Raw genomic sequence first — 24,545 nt, forward strand, 5'->3', positions numbered from 1 at the left:
TATGTAAAGTAAGCACTGTAAGTTTGTATAAAAATATTTACTAGTCAATTGTACATCAACAACAGAGAAGATGATGAACATTCAAAAATAAGTATATCTTTAAGTGTTCGGCATGAGTTTCCTTTAAAAATGTAGGCCATTTAATTAAGCATGCAACTATCAACAAGAATATATATTCAGACTTTAAATATTAATACAAATTAAATTTTACCTGTCCAGTTACTCAAATACATTACTGAGAAAATGAAGAAGTAATATAAAGCCCAGACAGCACTATAGGAATGACTGAAGTATTAGATTTGGAGATAAAATAAAACCAGGCACTTTCTTACATGGCTCCAATAACTTAATTGAAGATTGAATTAAGGTAACAACATAGTCATAATTTTTCCATATATTTTATTGTAATTAATAAAAGTGTTACATTATATACACCAGTTACAAGGTGCATTACTTCACAAATATTGATACCCTTCCCCCATCCCTGTCCCTCATCTTGTTTTCCTCCCTTTCCTATCCAATTTCAAATAACCAAATATGCATATATCCAATATATCAGATAACAAGGTGAAATGCTGTAACAATATGAGATAACCAAGGGACAGCAAAAGAGATGAGAGGCAACATAGTAAATTAAGGAAAACAATCACTCATTGTATGGTTTTTGTTTCTATATTCTAGAGGTCCTTTCATTTAGTGTCATTCTACATGGCCTTATGTAGCTAGGTTTTGTTCTATTGCAAATCTCTGCTAGAAGAGTCCAAGGTTTCTACCGATTATGACAAACGAGGGAAACCATTGAGCCTGTTTCTCTGAGTCTGGCTTACTTCACTTAATAGGATTTTTTCTAAGTCTTTCCATTTCCTTACAAATGGGGTGATGTCATTTTTTCTGACAGCAGCATAGAATTTCATTGCATATAAATACCACATCTTGTTGATCTACTCATCAACTGAGGGACATCTGGGTTGGTTCCATATCTTTGCTATGGTAAACAGTGCTTCAATGAAAATCATTGTGCTAGTGGATTTAGTATGCCCTTGTTTCTGGATGGTTAGGTAAATGCCTAGTAGTAGAATTGCTGGGTCATAGGGGAGCTCTATGTTTAGTCTTTTGAGGAACTGCCATACTGCTTTCCATAGTGGTTGAAAGAGTTTGCACTCCCACCAACAGTGTAGTAGTGATCCCTCCTGGCCACATCCCCTCCAGCATCTGTTGTTATTAGTTTTCTTGATCCTGGTCATTCTAACTGGAGTGAGGTGGAATCTTAGAGTTGTTTTGATTTGCATTTCTTTTATGACCAGAGCCTTGAACTCGGGGCCTGGACAGTGTCCTTGGGCTTTCTCAAGACTAGAACTCGACCATTTGAACCACAGCACCATTTCTGGCTTTTTTCTATGTGTATGGTAATGAGGAATCAAACCTGGGTCTTCATGCATGCTAAGCAAGCACACTACCACTAGGCTAAACTCCAGCCACTCTTTTGAAATTTTTATATTAACAACAATGTATGATACTTAATCATAATTCTACAAATTACAGTTTAAACTTGAATCAAACTAAAAGTCATGATAAAATTGCTTGAATGTAAATTAGATTTAGGAGTTCATAATTATAGATGAATTCATCATTTTAGTTTCTTTTGTGGTGATTCTATTGTCTTGGCCAAGACTTATATTCTTCATAATATTTTCCATTTGAGCCTGTTTAAAAAAAATCTACTTTTTTTTGTTAGTCATGGTGCTTCAACACTGGACCTGGCTGCTGTCCCTGAGCTCTTCAGCTCAAGACTACTGCCTTACCCCTTGAGCCACAGCACCCTCTGCAGTTTTCTAGTGAAAAAGTGGAGATAAGAGTCTTACAAGGTCTTTAGTGCTAGGCCTGGCTTTGAATCGAAATCCTCAGATTTCAGCCTCCTGGGTAGGTAATATTACAGGTGTGAGGCACCACGCCCAGCTAGAAAAATGGACTTTATAGCTGAGGGACCCTTGTTTTGGAGGAATTATTTGGAGGAATGGTTATTGTTGTAAATACTGTTGTTGGCTGTTCATTAAGAGATGCCCCACAATGTGGTAAAGCACATTTCTGGGTGTGTCTCTAAGAATATCTCTGAGGAGAGTTGGCATGAGGGAATGGACTGTCTTAGATATGAATAGTCCTGTTAACCAGAGTACCATGGAAGAGACTGGAAGCTCCCTCTTTCCCCAAGTACAATTGTTCTTGAATTGCTTCAATTGCCCATATATGTTTTATTTCAGATTCTTAAACTTATGAACTTCCAGGCTTTTTATGTTTGTCCTGAACTTTGGCCCTACTTCTTGCTTTGTGGTTTCCAACTTTATGGACTAAGGAGTGACTGATTTCTCTAGTTTACCAGTCTTCAGATGGCCACTTCATCGTCCTGCCCACTTCCTTCTCCAGGCTACTCCTGGGCTCTCATCATCATCGAGACCAGTCTAAAAATCTCCCTTCATGCTTAAAATATTGTGCACACATATACTTATCTATATTTTTTCTCTATAAATAAGCTCTCCATTGGTTCTTTTCCTCTAGAGAATCTTAATACATTCATATGCGACCTGAACGAGATATGAATTTCCAATCATTGATGTGCTCTTGCATGAAGTGTACATAATTGCAAATATGCTTATTTTATAGTATATAACATTTCTTTTTGAAGTTAAGATCTTGAGATATTTAAGGAAGCTATTACAAAGTTTGCCTGTGGTTTGGTAAGGTTACATGTTACAAGTATATCTACCTTCATACTCTTCCTCATCTTTAAGAATAAAATGAATTTAACCACTCTGCATTTAATTGCATAACATACATACATATATATGTTCGTGTGTATATTTTTGTTTGTGCTATTTCTGTATATTAAGATAATCAAAGCAAACCAATAAAATAAAATAAAAATAAATGAAAAGCTTCACATAAAGTTTCAAAGAGAATTATGAGAAATCCTATTGGAATTTTCTCCTTTGTTCTCCAAGTTGAATTTTCATATTGTTTGGGTTAGTAAGTTTTATTTTTTAATATTGGGATAATGTATAGAGGGGTTACAGTTACATTTGTCAGATAGTGGATGCATTATTTCTCAACATTGATATCCAGTCTCTGTGGTTTTGTCCCTCTTTCCCTCCTTTCACCCCTCCCAATCATCTTGTTTTCCCCCTTCTTCTCCCTATGCCAAACAAACAAACAAACAAACATATACACACTATACCAGGTAACAAAGTCAAATACAGTAACCACATGAGATTAACCATGAGTGAAAAAAAATAAATAACAGCACATAGTTCACTGAGAACAACATTCACAAAGATAAACCTCTTGTTTCAATATCCTAGAGTTCATTTCATTTAGTCTCATCCCATATGACCTTATGTACATAGGTTGTGAGCTATTGTAATCCTCTGCTAGGAGAGTCCTAGATGTGTACTAATTATTACAATGATGGAAACCATTGTGTCTATGATCCACTCATCAACTGAGGGACATCTGGGTTGGTTCCATATCTTTGCTATGGTAAATAGTGCTGCAATGAACATCATTGTGCTACTGGATTTAGTATGTCCTTGTTTCTGGACAGTTGGGTAAATGCCTAGTAGTGGAATTGCTGGGTAATAGAGGAGCTCTATGTTTAGTCTTTTGAGGAACTGCCATACTGCTTTCCATAGTGGTTGAACGAGTTTGTACTCCCACCAACAGTGTAGTAGTGATCCCTCCTGGCCATATTCCCTCCAGCATCTGTTGTTATTAGTTTTCTTGATCCTGGCCATTCTAACTGGAGTGAAGTGGAATCTTAGAGTTGTTTTGATTTGCATTTCTTTTATGACCAGTGATGTCAAGCATTTCTTCATGTGTCTATAGGCCATTCTTATTTCTTCTTCAGATAAGACTCTCTTTAAATCTTTTGCTCATCTTTTGATGTTGTTTCTTTGGAGATTAGTTTTGGAGTGATTCAATTTTTTGAGCTTTTGATATATTTTAGATATGAGGCTTTTGTCTGTTGTATGGTTAGTGAAGATCTTCTCCCATTCTGTAGGCTTCCTAATTAATTTACTAGTTATGTCCTTTGCCATACAGAAGCTCTGCAGTTTAATGCAGTCCCACTTATACAGCCTTTTTCTGATTTGTTATGTTTCTTGGTCCTGTTTTGACCTGTGCCAAGGAGGCCTAGTGTACCTCCTATTTCTTCTTTCAATCAACTTTAGATTTCTAAAACCAACAAAAACATTACTCCGATATATAGATATATATCCTTTCTTAATTATGATAAGCCTGTTTACATTTTTGGATTTAATGATGCTTTGTATTCCATTCAGCCCTAAATAGTCCATCATAGTTTCCAAGACCCTTACCTGAATCACATCTGTAATAATCATATTTACAATTTAATAAATCATATATTTTGACATAAAATGTGATATTTAGTTTCCAAGGAATAGCAAGTGAACATTTTGAAATTATTCCAATTATTGAAATTTGAATAAGTGGAAGAATAAAGAACCAAGTGTTTCTTATAAATAATAGAAATATTCAAGGGCTCAGTTCATTGGAAGTATGAGAAATATTTTAAGTTGCCTCTAAATCAGAGAACAAGAGAAACAACATCAAAGAAAACCTTCTATTCATGTTCTTGATTATTAGAGTATGGTCTTTAGATGCTCATATCTGATGATATACAACACAGGCTATTCCTTGGTGATAAATTTTTATTCACATTTTTTTTTTCCCACACCCATGTCCTCTCTTGCTTAACATTGTTTGGTATAGTCAAATGTGACTATAATGATCTAACTATTACACAGAATATTATTTTCCTCTTTATTTGCCTTAATTTATTCTAGTTGTAAATCCATTTCCATCTTTAACCACAGAATAAATTTCAGTAGAGAATCAATTATTGTAGCTTAGAATTATGATCTGTTATGTATTTTTACAAGTTTCTTGGTACTGTATAGTTTTACCCATTATACTATTTTCTTTACAAAAAGATATAAAATTAATGCTCTTTATATGAAATCATTAAAGCCACTCATCATTAATATGTCTTTCAAAATTCTCAAAAGTAAACAACTACAAAGGTATTTGTTCTATTTAATGTAAAATTTACGGCAGTACAAAATTTGCAAATGAGAAACTTATAAGAGATAATTTCTTTTCTCTCTGGGCATCAGTGTCTCACATCTGCAATCCTAGCTGCTCAGAAGGCTAAGATCTGGTTAAGAGCCAACCTGAGCAGGACAGTTTGTGAGGCTTTTGTCTCCAAATAATCACTAAAATGCTAGGAATGGAGCTGTGATTTTAGTGGTAGATCACTAGCCTTAGTAGCAAGAGCTCAGTGAGAGTCCCCAGGCCCTGAATTCAAGCTCCAGCATTCTCAAAAATGTTGCTGTTGTAAAGGAAAATGACCTTCTCAAACAACTTAGATTTCTTATCTTGCATAAACTTATGAAGAGCTCTAGCTAAGAATAAAGAGCTGAAGGTGAGAAGCTGTAACTAGTTAGAATCCATCTTGTTAGAACTACCTCCATCTTGCAGACAGCTGGGAGATGATTTCCCCTAAACCCTTCTAGGAAAGATTACAAAGTGCTGTAAGCTATTTGCTCAGAGACTTAGTGGAGACAGCTGGAATTTGTCCCTGAGTAGGCAGCTGTGCTTCACAACTGTTTACAGTCAATAAAGCAGATAAGGGGTTAAGGAGTCCATCAATGTAAGGGTTAATTAACTATAATATTGTGAAAATAGAAATTCTCCAAACTTGTTTGTTCTGTACCATAAAAACTGTGCTGACTCTGTGCTGGGGGTCTCCAAGCGTTACTGACTTTCATGGGCACGGAGAACCAAGCTTGAGCTTGCTAATAAACGGCTCTTTGCGGCTTGCATTGATCGTGGTCTCTGGTGGTCTTTGGGGGGGGATCTCGAACTTAGGGTACAACACTTATAATTTTGAACATACAGTCATATTCAGTCTCAAAGGAGAAATACACTATATTTACAGAACTTAAAGTTGTATTAAGAAGCCTAATTTTCTTAAGATTTGCAAAAGCACTCCTTTACCCAGGGAAGATATGTCACCAGAGTCTGGGAGAAACACTGTGCTATCTGAACATCCTATGATCTACGGTGAATTGAACCCAATTTGTTCTGCAGGACAGCTCTCTGTCTGGTTCATGGACAAAGTTTCCACAGTAGTATTAATTCTGCAACTATTTTGACTTTCATTTTTTTTTTGCCAGTCCTGGGCTTGAGCTCAGGGCCTGAGCACTGTCCTTGGACTTTCTCAAGGCTAGAGCTCTACCACTTGAGCCTCAGCACCACTTATGGCTTTTTTCTATGTATGTGGTACCGAGGAATCGAACCCAGGTCTTCATGCATGCTAGGCAAGCACTTTAACCACTAGGCCAAACTCCCGGCCTTGACTTTCATTTTTAATTAAAAATACTTAGCATGAGATAGATCTTTTCAATTGTTTTGTATCCTGTATACATTTACTTATCAACAAGCAGTTTGTTGTGATTTGGAGATAAAATGATGTGCAAAGAAAAATATGATATCATTACCTCATAAAGATTACAGTCAAAGTAAAGATAAGAAATTAGATACCCTATTGTATCAATTTCTTATTGCTGTAATAACAGAAGACCAGAGTCTAAAACAATATAACATTTCCCCCCTCAGAATACTAGTAAACAGAATAATATTTTAATACCACTAGTGCTAAAATTAAAGTGTTATTTGAGCCAAGCCCTCTCAGGAGACATAAGTAGGTAAGATAATTCATTATTTGACCATTATAATTTCCCATGCTATCAACATTCTTTTGCTTTTGGCTTTATCATTCCAGTCTCAGCCACTGCGAACATACTGCCTTCTCTGCTTATGTCTCTATTAAATCTTCCCTCTTGTTTCTCTCTTGTAGAGATATTTATCATTCTATTTATTATCCTTGGAAAATTCATAACAATATGGACATCTAAATGTCCATAATCACATCTGCATACACTCCTTTGCCACTTAAGATAGCATTATCAGATGTGTAGGATCAGAGAATGGATAATTCACTGTAACATTTAAATCACAATTTAAATTTACATTTTGACATAAATGCCACATTGGCATTTTTAAAATTATTTTGTTTTTTAATTTTTGTTCACTTATATAGACTTCTTGGTTTTCCTTCTGATATCTTCCTTGGCTACTGTGTTACTTAGAAATGTGTTATTTTCGAATATTTGAGAGATGTATTATTTTCCTAGGACTGTCATTAGAAAGAACATGTACAACAGATTAGATAGCTTCATAAAATAGGAACATATTCTCTCACTCTTAAGTAGGTAGAACCTTGAAATCAATGTGTTACCAGAACTCTGCTCCCTCTGAGACTTGGACAAAGGTTCTTTTTTTGTATTCCTGTACCTACTGATAGAATTCTTGGCTGGTCATACTTGGCTGCACTCTTCCAAACATATTCTTTGTCATAGCAATGTTTTCCATCTGTGTTTCCTTTCTTCTTACCTCATATGTCAGTTACATTATGAGTTAAATGCCCATACTACTCGAAAGACACCTAATCTTTTTGTTTGTTTTGCTGGTCCTGAGGCTTGAACTTAAGGCCTCGGAACTGTCCTTGGGCTTTTCTCAATGTTAGCACTCTACTACTTGTGTCACAACACTTCCAGTCTTTTCTGTGTATGTAGAACCAAGGAATGAAACCCAGGGTTTCCTACCTGCTAGGCAAGCTCCTAGGCAGATAGCCAACCAATCTTTACTCAGCAATGTATTTCTGCTACAATTCCATTTTGACATAAAATTTGAGGATACTAATCAACATTATACAGAAATTTTTCTAATTTCACTTTTTTAATATTTCTAATTTCTAGTTTACTTCCATTGTGGAAAGTTTATGTGTATTTCACCAGTTAGGTGTTTTTAGATGGATTGAGACTGGTTTTATGGAATACATTGTCCCCTTTCTTATTAAATTTCCAATGCACTTCAGAATATTGTGCATTCCAGTGTCCAGTATTAGGGGTTTCTTATGACTGGTCAATTTAGTTGATGGAGTTGGTTAAGCTTTTTTTTAAACTAATTTTCTTCTTTATTCTATTTACTATTTATTACTGAGAAAGAAACAAAGTATTTGTTAAAAGTGTAATTTTTCTTCACAAACATCGTCTAGCTTGACTTTACCTGCTCAAAGTTCTGGGGGTGGAATCTGTCAATGAATTCTTTGTTGCATCTTCTCATAGGAAAGTACAGTTAAAGGTTTGATCTGAAAGAAAAGCAAGAGCAAATAAAAGTGGTTTTCTTCTGCTTTTTTAAATTAATTCTTCTTCTTCTTTTTAAAATAGGGAACTCAATTCTGAGAAATACATTCTAGTAATAGTAGAATTAATCCAATCAGGAATAAAGAGCCTTCATGACTACTGGAAGAAACTAACAATTGAGGAAGAAGAGAGTAATAAAGTGAAAAATAAAGAAAAAATTAGGTATTGTTTCTGACGACAGTTGAGTGAAGTAGATGTGTGTGTACAGTAATTAAGAGTTAATTTTAATGTCAGATAATTCTCTCCTTATGACATTATTTCTTCTCATTTTCTAGATACTTGAGATTACCATGAATAATATTATAAATGTAACAACTGATGAATTTTTTCTGACCTCTTTCATTTTATCCTGCTTCCTCTCCAGTATTGACACTAATTGGAATTCAATCTAAAAATTCTTGTTCAGCAAACCTCAGTCATCAAGTTTATCTTCTGTTCATTATTAAGCTTTTTCTAAGTCCTGATTTAAATAAGTAGTAATAGAAGACAGTCAAGTGGTAAGAAACAGTATCTCAGACCCAATCTGTACTCTATATTGTCTTCTACTAGAATCCCAAGGCTCTGATGAATGAGCATTGATAATGAAAATTTCCAATGATGAATACGGCCTCTAGGGGTAAATACAAAATAAAAGACACAACAAATGTGAATGAACTCACTCGTGATACTCACTAGATACCATGTTAAAAGTGAACTATGCATCCTGGGAGGAAGGGAAGAAGGGAAAATGTGGGAGAAAATGAGGAGAGGGTAACACTTCGCAAAGAAATGTATTAATACCTGACTTATAAATGTATCCCTTTTGTGCATCACCTTTACAATAAAATTTAAATGGAAAATTATTATACAAAGACAAATCATAAAAATTATGGAAATATAATAAGGAAAAGAGACAAAGCTATACTCAAAATCAATGAAACCATGGGTTGGTTACTTCAAAGATAAATATTGTAAACCTTTAGCCAGTCTGACTAAAAGCAGCAGAGAAAAGACCAGAATTAATGCAGTTGGAGATTAAGAAACACAATACCAAGACAAATACGGGTTAAATATGAAGAAATATTTGAAAAATATCTTAAGGTTTCTAGATACCTATAAAAATTGAATTCAGAGGTTATATATTTTAAGCAAATCTTTGAATAGCAATGAAATTAAAGCATTAATTAACAGGTCCAGAATCCAATGAATTAAATGCTTAATTCTATCAGATATTTAAAAAATTAACATCAACAATCATCAAGCTTTTCTATGATACAGGAAGGATGTGAAAACCAAGAAACTCATCTCATAAGTAGGAAAGCATCATAGATCAATGATCTTGCTTAGAAGTACAGGAGAACCAATAATTCATTTTTTCTACCCTTTGGGAATTCAGATAGGGACCCTAGATGTATTATTCAGAAATATATCTAGATGTATTTAGAGGTATTGCTACTGCATTTGTCAGAGTTTTTGTAAGCTATGAAATTATACCCAACAAAATCAGTTTAAGAGATAAGAAGGTTTATTTTGGCTCAAAATTTGGAGGCTCTATCTGTGGATGGTTGGCTTCATTAGTTTGTGACCTGAGTTTTAATATTGTGACCAAGACAGCCCATGGAGAAGATGATTCATCCCAGGAAAGACATTAAGTAGAGGGTGAGGAGGGGAGGTGGAGTGGGACAGAGGGAGACAGACAGAGGGATGGAGAGGGGAAGAGAAGAAACCAGGAGCTCAGTGTGATAATTTCCAACTTCAAAGGCCTTTCCCCCAATGACTTAGTGCCTTATCTCCTCCAGTTTCAAACCTTAAGAAATAACAACCTACAATGTTTAACAAAGAGAAGAGAAATTTGATGGCAAAAACGAATATTATATATATATACATATACATCATGTATGTATACTGTGTGTGCAACTAAAACACATTATTCAACCATTCAAGATGTCACTTCAGACTATTGTTATTATTGTTATTAAATTGATCTTTGATCATGTAAAGCATAAGCAGGGTAATCCAACACAGAATAATACTCTGTTATTGAATTGCCTTTTAATTTAGTTTGAGACATTTGTGCCACTTGTCTGCTTTTCAACTCCATAATCAGAATTAATATTGTCAAGATCTTTCAGCACTTGGAGCCATTGTTAATTAGCCCAATACAAACTGTGAACTGACCTTAATTATTTGAACCAACAGCCTGTATTTTTTTGTTTGTTTATTCAATCGGAGGTGTCACAGATTGAGCTCAATGCTTTGTGCTTCCTGCACATGCTTACTCAGCTTGCTCATGAAGACTTGAACCACAATTCTAGCCAGGATTTTTTGCGATCATTTTGGAGGGACAGTCTGCTGAGAATTTTTTTCCTGGATTGGCTGTGGATCATAATCTTCTGAATGAATATCAGCTTCCCCAGTAACCAGAATTACAGGCACAAATTATGGGCACCTAGTTTTAATTATTTTTCATCTCTGACATTCTATTGGTAAGCAGAAAACTTTCAGTAATCACATGTCAACTTCTAAATAGATAACAGGAAAGGGCCAGCACCATTGTTTTTTCTTCTTGTTGTTGTTGTTCACATGAAATGTTTATTGGAGATTTTCATGAAGCAAATAAAATTCAAGAATGTGTTTCCAAATTCTAATTTGTGTTTAGGATATTTTTTAGCATAATCAAGATTAGTCATTTTTTGAAAAATTGTATTAACACTGATTTTTACATCATATTTCAAATGTCATGTTTAACAAACAAGTATTCAAGAAGGGAATCTCTATATGCAATCACTGGCACATAGATTTTAGAACATAATTATAATTAAGCTGAGAGTTTGTATATCATAGATACATATCAATCCGTATAACATTATGTCTATAGAGTATATATCCCATCATAGACTTTTATGTCTATGTAGTTACGTTTATATCTCCAAGACCATGTCCAAAACCTTGGGTACCCAAATATTGAGTCATTGACCTTGCACTGTTTGGATCTAATATCCACATATCAAGGAGACCATGAACCTTTTGTTCCTTTGGTCTTGACTTACCTCACTCAACATGATTTGCTCTAGTTTCATTCACTTCCCTGTGAAAGCCATTATTTTATCTTGTCCCCAAAACATTGTTTTTATTCCACATATACAACTGAGGAAAATGAGAACATTTTTGTCAAACTCAAGTTCAGGGCATTGTATGAAATAACTGACCAGTAGTCCCCAAAGTTTATGGTTATTATTATGGACTGAATGTAACCCATCATATTTGTAAATTGAATCCCCAACCCTTTTTCCCTCCCCCCATCCTAACGTATATGGAGCCTTTGGGAAACAATTAGGCTTCAAACACTCCATCATGTGAAAGCACAATGGCAAAGTGGCAAAATGAAATCCTGTAAGTCAGCCCTCAGCAGAAACAGAATTAAGGGGCCCTTCCTTCCTGGACTTACTGAAATTCGAAACTGTGAGGAATGCATGTTCACTGTTTAAATCACTTAGTTAATGGCATTTTGTCACAGTAGGCTGAGACAATACCATACTCACAGAAGAGAAAGAAGAACTGTCAAATGCTGGGGGGACAATGAAATAGTACAAGTAAATTCTGGGACTCTAGCAGCAGATGTTCCCTGAGGAAGAAAGATGTGTTGGATAACTGTAAAACCTTTAATAATGTCACAGATAAATTAATGCTTCTGCAATTTTTCTTGCTGGCATTTTTGTCTGAAACCATAAGAAAGATAAGATAATGTACTAAAACATATTGAGGAAAGCTGTAGAGCTGAAGTTATTGGAGAAGTTAGGAATATGTTATGAATTGTTTTCATATTTTGAAACTTTTCTATAATAAAATTGTTTTTAAATGAAAGTGGCAAAATAAAGGTCTACTTGACAAGTGTTTCACATTGATAGACAACTTAGTTTTAGATTCCAGTGATACAATACTCACTTAGCATAGGTGACCAGTTTTCTCCTAAACCTTGTATATTGGCATTTTTCTTATTGTAATAAGCAGTAGGTTCTAATATATAATTCTGGCTTGGCCGAATTAGTATTTTTCCTTAATATGTGAAATCTCTGCATGCAGGTGTGTATTATAACACAAATAACACCAGGGCCAAAACTGGAAATGATGTTAGTTCTATTAATTCAATGTTCCCTTATCAAAGTCTATAAGAGAATAAAAGCAGTTTTCTCCTACACAATTATACGGGTTAAATGAGGTATCTAAAATGTACTTATGCTGGAAAGAATGGAGGATACCCCAGGACTCAAAAGCATGGGCTCACCATCAAGAGTGCTGTTGATACTAAAATATCCAATACACATTGAGAGCAATCAGTGATGACTCACCACCTCCCTTTTCATACAGGAATAGAACACACAGCAGGAAACTGATGGTACATTCTTTGTGTCAAGGAAGGGGCAGCCCTTTATTTTGAGAAGCAACTCTTTATACAATATTTGCTTACTTTCTTGCTCCTAGAGTGCTTTAGCTATATTATTGGTCTGGCTCACCAACAAAGCTCCATATATTAATGAATAGTATACCAAGACAGACATTTTATAGCACAAGGATTAGTAACAGTTATCTAACTGAAATTTTGGCAACTCCTGTGTCCAGTATTCTTGTCGGAAACAAGCTGGAATTACTGAATATATTTGAACATGAAAGAAGTTAAATATATGGAGCTTTACTCAAGGAGCTCATATTCTGTTTAGAGATATAGATCAGGATGATATGATTTCAGAATATGTATTCATCTGTGGTGATCTTTACATCAATAACAACTCATGAAGACCAAACAGAGTGAGTGAGATTCATGAGAATGACTTCATTTCTACCAGGGAGAGAGCAATAATGCTTTAAATAGAGTTTAGTTGAATAGTCCAAGAAATGTGTAACAATGAGGAGGGAAAAAAGCATGAGTCAAAATTCTATATATGTCAAAGCCATTTGCATCTTTAAATGATAAAAGTGACTTGTAGAAAAACGAAAAACAAAATTCACAACCCCAATCTCAGAATATTCCATGTTAATTTGTAACTTAAATTTAGAGTAAATGGTGATGTGTGGATAATGAATGATCTGAAAATATTGTTTGTTATCTTTTTCATTAGATGAGGATTTTCCTACTGAAAGATGTGTGCCTCTTCTAGATTATTTTTAGCATCTGTACTGAATGTTTCATTTAAATATCATGTCTTTTTCTCATTAACTCAGAGTTTGTTTTTGCAGGCTCAGTAATCTAGCAAAATTATGTTATTTCATTTAGTGTTTCAGGCCAACTTCCATGCTTTTTACTGTGACATATTTGATCCCAAGATGAAGTGTGACATTTGCTTTTCTTCTAATTGTAATCATGAAGCAAGCTTGGATGCAGTGAAAAAGAATGAGCTATATACATATATATGCATACATATGCTTTATGATCAAAGAAATGGTTAACTTCTTTAGAAGTAAATATTAAAAGTGTTAGAAATTTTATTCTTTTAACTATTTCAATAAAATATGTTTAGGACATTTTAAAACTTTGTGTCACGTCGTACCAGCTTATGGACTCACCATTTTCAGTCTTTGAAATATACTACATATGCATTATATCTCATAGTCTTAACAAAGGTCATGAGCATTATTTCATGAGGAAATGAGCACAAAGGTGAAGAGGTGAAACCAATGAGGCAAATGGTGTGTGACAAGCTCTTATGGCTTGACCTTGAAACTACATGCTATTGTAGTCAGGAACAGAGGTGCCCATTAAGGGAACAGTGAATGATGATGTAGTCTTACTTTTTTTTTTTTTTTTTTTTGCCAGTCCTGGGCTTGAGCTCAGGGCCTGAGCACTGTCCTTGGACTTTCTCAAGGCTAGAGCTCTACCACTTGAGCCTCAGCACCACTTCCAGCTTTTTCTATGTATGTGGTACCAAGGAATCGAACCCGGGTCTTCATGCATGCTAGGCAAGCACTTTAACCACTAGGCCAAACTCCCGGCCATAGTCTTACATTTTTGCCTTATAGTTGACAGGTGATTGGATTGTCAGGTTCACAAACTTACTCTTGTAGGACAGTGGATTTTAGAAAAATCTTTCTCTAAACTGTTGGAGACCATTGCTTTCAGCCTCCAGAGGAAGTAAGATTATAAAATGGCACCTGGCAGCTCGCTAATGAGTCAGTACTTGCTGACCAGGAAGTTTCTTTGCATTTGTTGATTTGTTTCTTCCATGCTTGTGGATAGAGTGGTTTGCTAGATTTCTTCCAGGTTTGTTTGCTGCTTTGCAGATGACCTTTACTGTGATTGGCTGCTTAAGGATATAAATAGTGTGGGATTTCCAGGGAAGGGAGGAGAAAGGAGAAAGGCAGAGAGGAGAAAGGAGAATGGCAGAGGAGAAGAGAGAGGAGAAAGGAGAAAGGCAGAGGAGAAGAGAGAAGGAGAAAGGCAGAGAGAGAAGAAAGGAGAGAGAAATAAAAGACCTCTGCTTGCAGCGATTTGTCTGTGATCATTCCCAGTTCACCTCCGAAATGACATGCTGTTGCGGCCGGCAGCAGCACTAAACAATATTTATTCCTTGTTCAGACTATAAAAATTATGTCTGAAATCCAGTTTACGACTGAAATATGAAGGAATTAGTCACATTCAAAAGTACATTTCCAGTAAGGGTATTTTAAATGCTAATTAACTATAGAGTTAACATTAATTTTGACCCCACCTCATCTCTTTTAAGTGCCTGTTTCTTCATGCTTCTTTGGTTGAATTTGACTTTGTTTTCTAAGGAATTTTGAGCTTTCTAAGGAAGTTTGAGTTCTCCCCTTTTTAAATGATAAACTGAACATATTTTTCACTAGTATTTTAATAGCTTGATGCAAAGAAGTATTTAGTAGTCTGTGAAATAAAATTACAACTCTACTTTTGTGTTTATTTGAAAGGCTCAACATTGTGTTTTTAAAGAACAAAGTAAAATATGAGAAATTCTTATATCTGTTTGTTTATTTAAGAATTCCACTCTTTAAAAGTAACAGGCAGAACTTTAAAAAAAGTTCTTTAACAACTTTTGTTCCTGGAAATAACATATTAGAATTAATTCAAACAACAGCTTATCAGAGCTGATTTTTTTCCATGATTTTTACAGAAAAAAATAAACCCAAATGAAACAGGAATTTAAACAAATTCAATTTGTGTTTATTCATTACTCCTCTGAGTCAACATTAGCATTCAGCTGGATTCTGGAGCAATATTGAATAGTGGTCATGGAGATATTTCAGGTCTGCTTTGTTCTTTAAAGATTATACCTTTTACACAGTCCATTTCCTGAGGGACAAGGTGATATTGACAGAAAAGCAGAAAAGAAAATCATGTTGAAGTTACACAGCAGGTGATGGGATTCTTTGGGGAGAGGCTGAAAAAAATCATTAGCTTAATTACAGTTGACTTACATATCACTAGGAATAGGAAGGGTTAGGCTAAGTATTTACTATCGATTCATAAGTCATTATGAACTTTTCAATAGTTTTCAGTAATAAAAATTATAGTTGTATGTAATGAGAACAAAGAAATTAACACCCATGAAGCACTGCTGACCCCAAACCTCTGATATCCTTGAACTACACAGGCAATCGGACACAGAATAGTATTGAAAAAGAGCCCAGGCTAGGGAATGGTATGACTGAAAGCCCTAAGAACATTGTGTTCTTGTGGAAACTATATCAGCTGAATGGTAGATGTATGCTGTTCCTGCAATTACTTACTTTCCCAATGGCAATCACGTTCACTTCACCAACTACTCGGCTGCCATTCATGAAAGTTTGAAATCTATAATTTGTGACTCTAATGAGTTAATTACTGGGATATAAAATATATTGTCTCATATATTTTGTGATATTTCAAAATATTGCGTTCTATCTCTTTTGCCTGTATATATCAAAACAATTCTTACTTTTTCTTTTTCTTGCCAGGTCTAGGGCTTGAACTCAAAGCCTAGTATTCTACCACTTGAGTCACAGCACCACTTCCAGCTTCTTCGGTGTATGTGGTACTAAGGAATTGAACTGGGGTCTTCATGCATGCTAGACAAGCACTCTACCCAGAGGTTGTGCTCTCAGGCCTTCTCAAAACAATTCTATGTAAAATAAAATTTCAATCTTGAAAAGAAATATCATTTCTAGAAATATTTTGTTTTCTATCCTATGAACAAAATTTAATTGATAAAGCTCATGATGCTTCCTTCAGAACAAGTGTTGGTTTGTTTTTTACTACTTATTGAACCCAGGGCCTTGAGCTTGCTAGGCATTGCATACCTATTGAGCTATACTTACACCCATTTTTTGTTTTAGGTTAGTTTTCAGACATCTTTCCATTTCCTCAGGAAATGGAGTCTTAGACAATGATCTTCTGACCTGTGCTTCCTCCTACCCATGTCTTTGATGGTCCATTTGCTAAATGCTTAAAGGATGGGCCTCAAGATGGAACTACGATAACCTTTAGGAAATGGAACCTAGTGATGGGTGTTTATTGGGGACATGTACTTGATGGGACCCTACCTTCTTCCTCTTTCTCTCAATATTCAAGTTGAGCCTATATGTTCTGTTGGAGGTCTCATTCATTTTTTTTGCCTAGGCTAGCCTTAATCTGTAATATTTCCTCTCTCTACCTTCCAGGTAACTTGTTCCTGGACCAGATTAGAATTTCTAAAAGAAGAAAAGCTTTCTGTATAAGCCATTTGTTATGCCTTGCATCTTTCTGAGGAAATATTTCCTTAGGAAAACCCACTGTGCAGAGAGAGGAAATATCCTTTCTATCTATGCTTCTGATTTTGCTTTGTTGTACTTATAAAAGTCATAGTAAGACTATTTGATTATGTCTGAATGTAGCACAGAGATTTTTGCATATATCATTGCTTAACTTGATATTTTTTAACTTACATTTGCAGTCTATCAATTGTTACATATTATTTCCCATTATTTCTATTAATTTTCTCACTGGAGGTTTTGAATTCAGGGCAAATATTCAACCATGTCAGCCACCTACTCCCCTGACCTTTTTGTCTTATTTATTTCTCAGATATTTTCTTGCATTTCCCAGGAACTTCTTCAAAGTCCACATTAAACTGTGACTCCTACATAGTTAGGGCTATAAATGTGTACCACCATTCCTGAATTAGTTTTGAAGTATGGCCTTGTTAATTTTTTTGCCTGTGCTAGGTAGCCTTGAACTACATTCAGCCAATTTCCATTTCCCATGTATCTATTACTACAAGTAATAGTGTGATTCATCTATTTCATTTAGCATTTGTCATTTTGATGAATAATTTTTGCTTTCAAAAATTATGGTGTGATGTAACTTAACCTTCTCCAACTCTTCTAAACAGTGCTAAGTTGCTGTCCAAAACAACTGAACTGTTGGATACTTCATATGTTTGTGTATAAAATGTTCTTTTTCCATAACCTAAAGCTATTTAATATTAATTGTTATTCAGTGTCAATAAGTGACCACAAAGTTACAAGAATTCATACTTGTTTTCAATTTACATTTTCAAATCTTCTTTGAAATTTTAACAGTGTAACTAACAGTAAAGTTTTGAGGCAAAATAAAATGATAAATATATACAATTAAAAAGAACTATCACCAAAATACCAGTGGATAATTAAATAAAGGAATAATGTGGGCAATTCACAGAGGAAGGAATGCAAATGGAATGGCTTATGAACATATAAACAACACCAAATGCCTTAAGTAATCAGCAAAATTAAATTAATAAGGTACATAATAGTTTGCCCACTAGGCTATCATTCTTAAAACAACAATATTATATTGAAGACTTTATGAGAAATATTGCATTAATACCATATAGAAAACAACTTGAAAATCTTTAGATCTTCAAAACTGTGACTATTTTATTTCCTGCAGAATTATACTTACAACTAAACCAAGAGATGTAAAAAACTTTAATTGCATCTACTAGCTGCTGGCTAACACTATGTCTCCCACAAGCCTTAAATCCAGGAGAGTGATTGCTTGAGACAGTGACTTCTCCAGCATGGAAGATTCACAGCAAGGGATGAGTTTTAAGCAGAAAAAGAGCCTCAAAACAAAAACACAAGCTTAGGATCTGACAAGTTCACTGATAATTAAAATTCTACCAGTCATGTAAAAGATGAACACTAATTTCAGGAAAGAAAAATATTCTCTTACTCTCCTCACTGATGAGCATATAGGAAGACACCATCTTGCAAGGATTATTGTTTGAGATTGAGTCATCATAGGTGATATTCACAAGGAATATCATGGTTTAGGGAGTTTTTGAACATTGTGCCACCACAGTGTCTCAGTAAAAGATGGTAGTGAGGGATTATTGTGGGAAGAGAGAGCGAGAGAGAAGACAAAGGAGAGAGAGAGAGAGAGAGAGAGAGAGAGAGAGAGAGAGAGAGAGAGAGAGAGAGAGAGAGAGAGAGAGAGAGAGAGAGGGAGGGAGGGAGGGAGGGAGGGAGGGAGGGAGGGAGGGAGGGAGGGAGGGAGGGAGGGAGGGAAGGAGAGAGAGAGACAGAGACAGAGAGAGAGAGTTCCCATTGTTTGTCTTTAGAAGTGAGTCTCCTTTTCCTGAGGGTTGTCAGGGAAACAAGCCTCCTGCCTGTCACAAAGGGAGTGTTCATTCTGCAGATCTTGCCTCCTGCCTTTGTGTTGTTTGCCTGATAGACCCTAGGTCTTCCGGTTCAGACACGTCAAAGCATAGGATAACCACAGCTCCCACAACAAATAGAGATGAAAGCAACGAAGCCCATCTATGAAAAGGTACTGCACCTCAGAAAGCGTTTGCTGCCATGTGAATATAAGACCCAATCCCGGCTTCTAAATCACACAATTTAGCGCCTTCTTTACACAATGGACATGTGAAATGCAGGGAAATTTTTGAAAATATAGAGGCACATGTTGCGGACCGAGTAACGCCATGTCTAATAACTTTCTGCTGAGGCTTATAGTAGGGATAAAACATGTGGACCTCTTTGTCCTGTCCATCTTGTATACTGATAGGCTCCCTCACCCAATATAAGGAGGAGGGATTTAGGGAAGAGAGAGAGAGAGAGAGAGAGAGAGAGAGAGAGAGAGAGAGAGAGAGAGAGAGAGAGAGAGAGAGAGAGAGAGAGAGAGAGAGAGAGAGAGAGAGAATCTTCCTGCCTTGATGAAGCTGCATGGCGTCTCTGTTCGTGCTCTCGGGTAAAAAGGCTGAGTGCAGGAGGACAGTGGGCCCCTTCCTCTCAAGGCTTGGCCTGGTCAAGGTGTGTTTTTTCCCTTCCCCCTACTAATAGAAGGGACCGGGGAACGAAAGACCCCGACAGGCACAAGTCCGGGAACAGTATACATGCATGTGCTCTCTGACAAGTATGTCTAAACACCCAGAGCCAGGCCTGCTTAATCATGAGTTCCAAAATTTGTATTCCAGTAGGAATATGGAGTGCCCAGTTCACTCAACTTTGCTTCTCTAGTTAACATACAATTCTATTCTCAGGGGTTACTTGTAGGCTTGAAGTCTTGTTGCCGCTGGGGGCATAAGATAGATCACTCGTGGAACAAGTGGGAACCTGGCTGATGCAAAGGCTGTGATGTTCTCTATGGTTTAGAGCAGGTCTGAGTACTCAAAGAAGGGGAGATTTTAGTGAGAACAGTTTAGGAATGGACGATCCACAATCGACTCTTCTACAAGAGTTTCTAGCTACTTTTTACTAAATATGAACCACACTGGAGATCAAAGAAGGGTCCCAATATGGTACTGCACACTAGGTGTTTCGTCTAAAATAGAGAACCTCACCAAGATCCTACTCTCTTCTGTTTGAATATTGAGAAGATTTGAGCTGAAAGACAACTAGTCATTAAAACATCCAGTTAATGGCTTGACCTCAGGTTAACATTTCCAATAGAGAGAGACAGAAGAAATATGAAAAATGAAGGCAATATTACTCCTCAAAAATCCAACATACTGCAGTCATAAACAGTACCGATAGTGAAGTGGCTGAAACATCAAATAATTTAAAAATTCTTAAAAAGATCAATATACTGAAAAAGACAAGCATTTATTCAATACTTGAGTGAGTTAAAAAAATCAAAATAACCAAATGAAATAAGGGATATAATATAGCATACCAAGAAGGAGTTTGGTAAAAATAGAAATTCTAGAAAAAAAAAACACATTAAAATCTGGAAATGGCAAGTGCAGTCAGTCAAACAAAAATATATTTGAAACTCTAGTATTTCCCCAAACATAGAAAATCCATCAAAAACAAACAAAGCAAATATAAATCCTCAGTCAAAATATCCAACATTCTGGAATATTTTAGAAACATAATATCAGTGTTTGAAGGAAAATTAGAGATATTATAACACGTAGAAAAGCATAGGGATAAGCAAAGTGAAAAAGTAAGAGTGGAACTAAAGTCCCACTTTAGAAGAAAAAAATGTGAGGAATTGTGGGTATTGAAGAAGGAGGATTAGTAGCTAACAGCATTAGACAATAATCAGTAAAATGGTAGCAAGTTTTCCCATATCTTGAGAAAGAGATGGCCATTTAAGTACAGACGGGCTTTTACTCCACAGAAATAAAAATATAAAAGAATCTTCAAGTATTATATCATCGATAAAGCATTTGGTATCCAAAAACAAGGAAAAAAATACTGCAAGATGTAATAAAAATAACATCAAGTCTTCTATAAAGGCAAACCCATAAGAACAGCAGCAAATATATCAACAGTAACTTTAAAAGCAAGGGAATAGAATGAAATATTTTAAAGCCTGAAGAAAATATCTGCTAACTTACATCACTGTGCCTTGAAAGGCTCTTTTAATAACTGAAGAAAACAGGATCTTCTATGGTAAGCAAAAATCAGAAGCATATGAGGCAAACTAATTAAGTACTTGCAGAAGATAATTAAAGGATTCTAACACAAAGAACAGAAAGATAAATGGAAGTGTGAAAACATAAATCTCATTAGAGGAGTAGATAATCAAACGAAAAGTAGGACTCAAACAGTACAAAATCAATAAAATAATAGGAATAATACACACTCAGAATAACTCTGAATATTAATGTCTCAATTCTCTGATCAAAAGACACAGACTAGCAAGTTAGATTTAAAAGAAAAAGAGATGGCATTATTGTTTATAAAAATGCCCTTCATTGGTAAAAACAAACATAGGCTTATGGAGAAAGAAGAAAAGCTTTTTCAAGTAAATTGAACATGAGAGCAAGCAGAAGTAACTATAGTCATATCTAAGAAATGAACTTTCTGATTCATCAGAAAAGATCAAATAAGTCATTTATTTCATTGTGCTAAAGTGAAAAGTCCATCATGAAGTAATATCACTTAAAAACATCTCAGCTGAACCAATTTTACAAAGTAAATAGTAGACATATTGAAAATAGAGAGACCCCAACAGATTAGTAAGTGATGCCTTAAACATCATATTCCCACCAATAGATAGTTCATCGAGACAAAATTTCAATAACAAAACTTGGAAAGTAAATGGACTCAACAGGTTCCTACAGAACACTCTAAAGATACACTGCAAAATCCAGAAACAATAAGTAATTTGTGACATGTCACAAAAACTTTAAAAAAGAGAATCTGTAACAAGCAATAAAATTAAAGCAATACTAAAGACAAACGCCCAAGGCTAAACTTATTCACTGCTGAATACAACCAGACATAATTGGAACAATTAAGATCAATGTTCTTCAGATTATTCAATAAAATAGAAAGAAAATAAATGATACCAAATTCATTACAGTAAATATGCATTATTCTAAATCTGGATAAGAGTTCAACAAAGATTGTTTTTTAGGATTCTCCTAACAGAGGATCATAATAGCTCCAAAGCTATGTATGTATGTTACTCTGTGATGAGGCTAAGTAAAGTGAACTTCAGGACACAGAAAGAAGTTCAGCTTTGTGTTTGTTGTTCTTAACCTAGTAAGTGAAGCTATTTCTTTTCCCCTCATAGTTTATGTCAGGTTGTTATTGTATCTGACTTTGGTACCTGGCATGTTGTATATGCATTTGTTTATTTGAAAAAAGGAAGGTAAAGAAAAGGCAAGATGAGTGGGAGTGGGTGTGAATGAGAGAAAGTTGGAAGGGGTAACAAGAAATACTGTACCAATTACCTGATGAATGTAACTGTAAATCCTCTGCACATCACCCAAAAATAAAATTTAAAAAATCAAAAGACCAATTCCCTTGTTGCACAATTTTTTATGAATTAGTCAAAAGTATACATTGGAAAAATGACAGTTTCTTTGAAAAATTTGGGAAACACTAAGACTCTATAAAGAGAACACTAAAACTATAGCTGATATCTCTCCCTTTGTTCATAGTGAAGCCTAGATTTGAATTTAAGCCCTGAAAAATTTTGGAAAATATTTTCCAACTCTTTATTGGAAAAAAAGATTAAATTCAGAATATTTGTGTGTGTGTGTCTTCTTTAAGCAACAAAAGGATAATCCATTTTAAAATGGCAAAGACATTGAACACATCATTCTCAAAAGGACTTGTATGGATGGCTCACAAATACACAAATATTTCAACACTCTCAATCATAAGAATAAATTACTATACCACTATAGAAATCAAGATGAAGAATCATCCAAAAATTAAAAATAAAATTTCCATGTGACTGTGCATATATTGAAAGGAATAGAAGTCAGCATATAATAGATGTCCATGTTTATAACAGCAATTCAGAATCCTTTCTGTCATCTGTCCCTGAATGATGGCTGATAAAGAGTATGTGATTTATATAAATGCACAATGGACTATTATTCAGACCTAAAGGAGAGTGAAATTACGCAGTTTGAAAAAAATTGTTGAAATGAAAACTTTCATCATAAATAAAATAAGAAAAACTGAGAAATGGTTCACTCTCTAATACGCAGAATAATGAGTGCAAAATAGGGATTTTTTTTGTGGGGTGGGAGGTAGTGTGAGGGGTAGGATAATAGGAAAAAGTGGTGAAGCTATGAACTAATCAAAATAATTCATGTTCATATCTGCAAATAGAAAAACAAAACAATTATTTTTAAAAAAATGTTTGGAGGGTCCGGGAGTTTGGCCTAGTGATAAAGTGTTTGCCTAGTATGCACGAAGACCTGGTTCAATTCCTCAGTACTACATACATAGAAAAAAGCTGGAAGTGGTGCTCTGGCTCCAGTGGTAGAGCACCAGCCTTGAGGAAGTCCAATGACAGTGCTCAGGCCCTGAGTTCAAGCTCCATGACTGGCAAAAAAAAAAAAAAGTTTGGAGGTGAGATGGTAGAGTAAGACAGTGAGTGAATGTGATAAAAGTACATAATAAAATTTGTAGAATTAAATATTTTGCAGCTATTCTATACTAGCAAATATATTTACAAACTACAAAAAAAGAAAACAAAAGTAAACAATGTTTTTCAAGACAAATGACAGCCTTGCTTCCTGTTCTGAAACATGCAAAACTACTGGTAAATTTTATTTTCAAAGTTTAAGAAGAAAACCTATCCTTGTAACCTCCTGACCAATTCTTACACAATGATTAAGTAAACAATATTATCAATATGAAGTAATCCAGATGGAACTACTTGGAAAAAAATCATATTAAGTGAAGCAAGCCAGTCCCAAAGAAATGTAGGCTCCATTGTTTCTCTCATTTTGAATAATTAGTATACATCTAGGATAGTCCTAGCAGAGATCACAATAGCTCAATAGCTATGTACTTATGACCATATAGAATGATCCCAAGCAAAATGGACTTCAGGATATGGAAACAAGAGGTTTTTTTCTTTGTGGTTGCTGTTTTTAATGTACTATGTGAAGTTATTCCTTTTTCCTTTTGTTGTTTCCCCTCGATGTTTATCCCTGTTATCATTCTATCTGCTTTTGGTACCTGATATATTGTATATACATTTGTTTGAATTAGGGAACCAAAGGGAGGGAGAACAAGATGATGAGACAAAGGACAAAGGGTGAGCCAGTGTAATAGTGATAATCACAAGAAAATATATTGGAAATGAATTTTACAACTTGGGAAGGGGTAGAGGAAGGAAAGTGGCAGAAAAACGTGAGAGGGGATAACAATTTTGAGGGGAAATGTACTCACTATTTTATGAATGTAACTGTAATTCCTCTATAGGTCACCCCGATAATAAAATAAAATTTAAAAAGACCAGTTTTTTCCCCAGGAACAACAGATCAGAAATTCTAAGGATTTTGAAGTGCCTAA

Source organism: Megascapheus bottae, chromosome 5 (genome assembly GCF_031878675.1).
Source record: "Megascapheus bottae isolate mThoBot1 chromosome 5, mThoBot2.hap1, whole genome shotgun sequence".
Classification (NCBI taxonomy): Eukaryota; Metazoa; Chordata; class Mammalia; order Rodentia; family Geomyidae; genus Megascapheus; species Megascapheus bottae.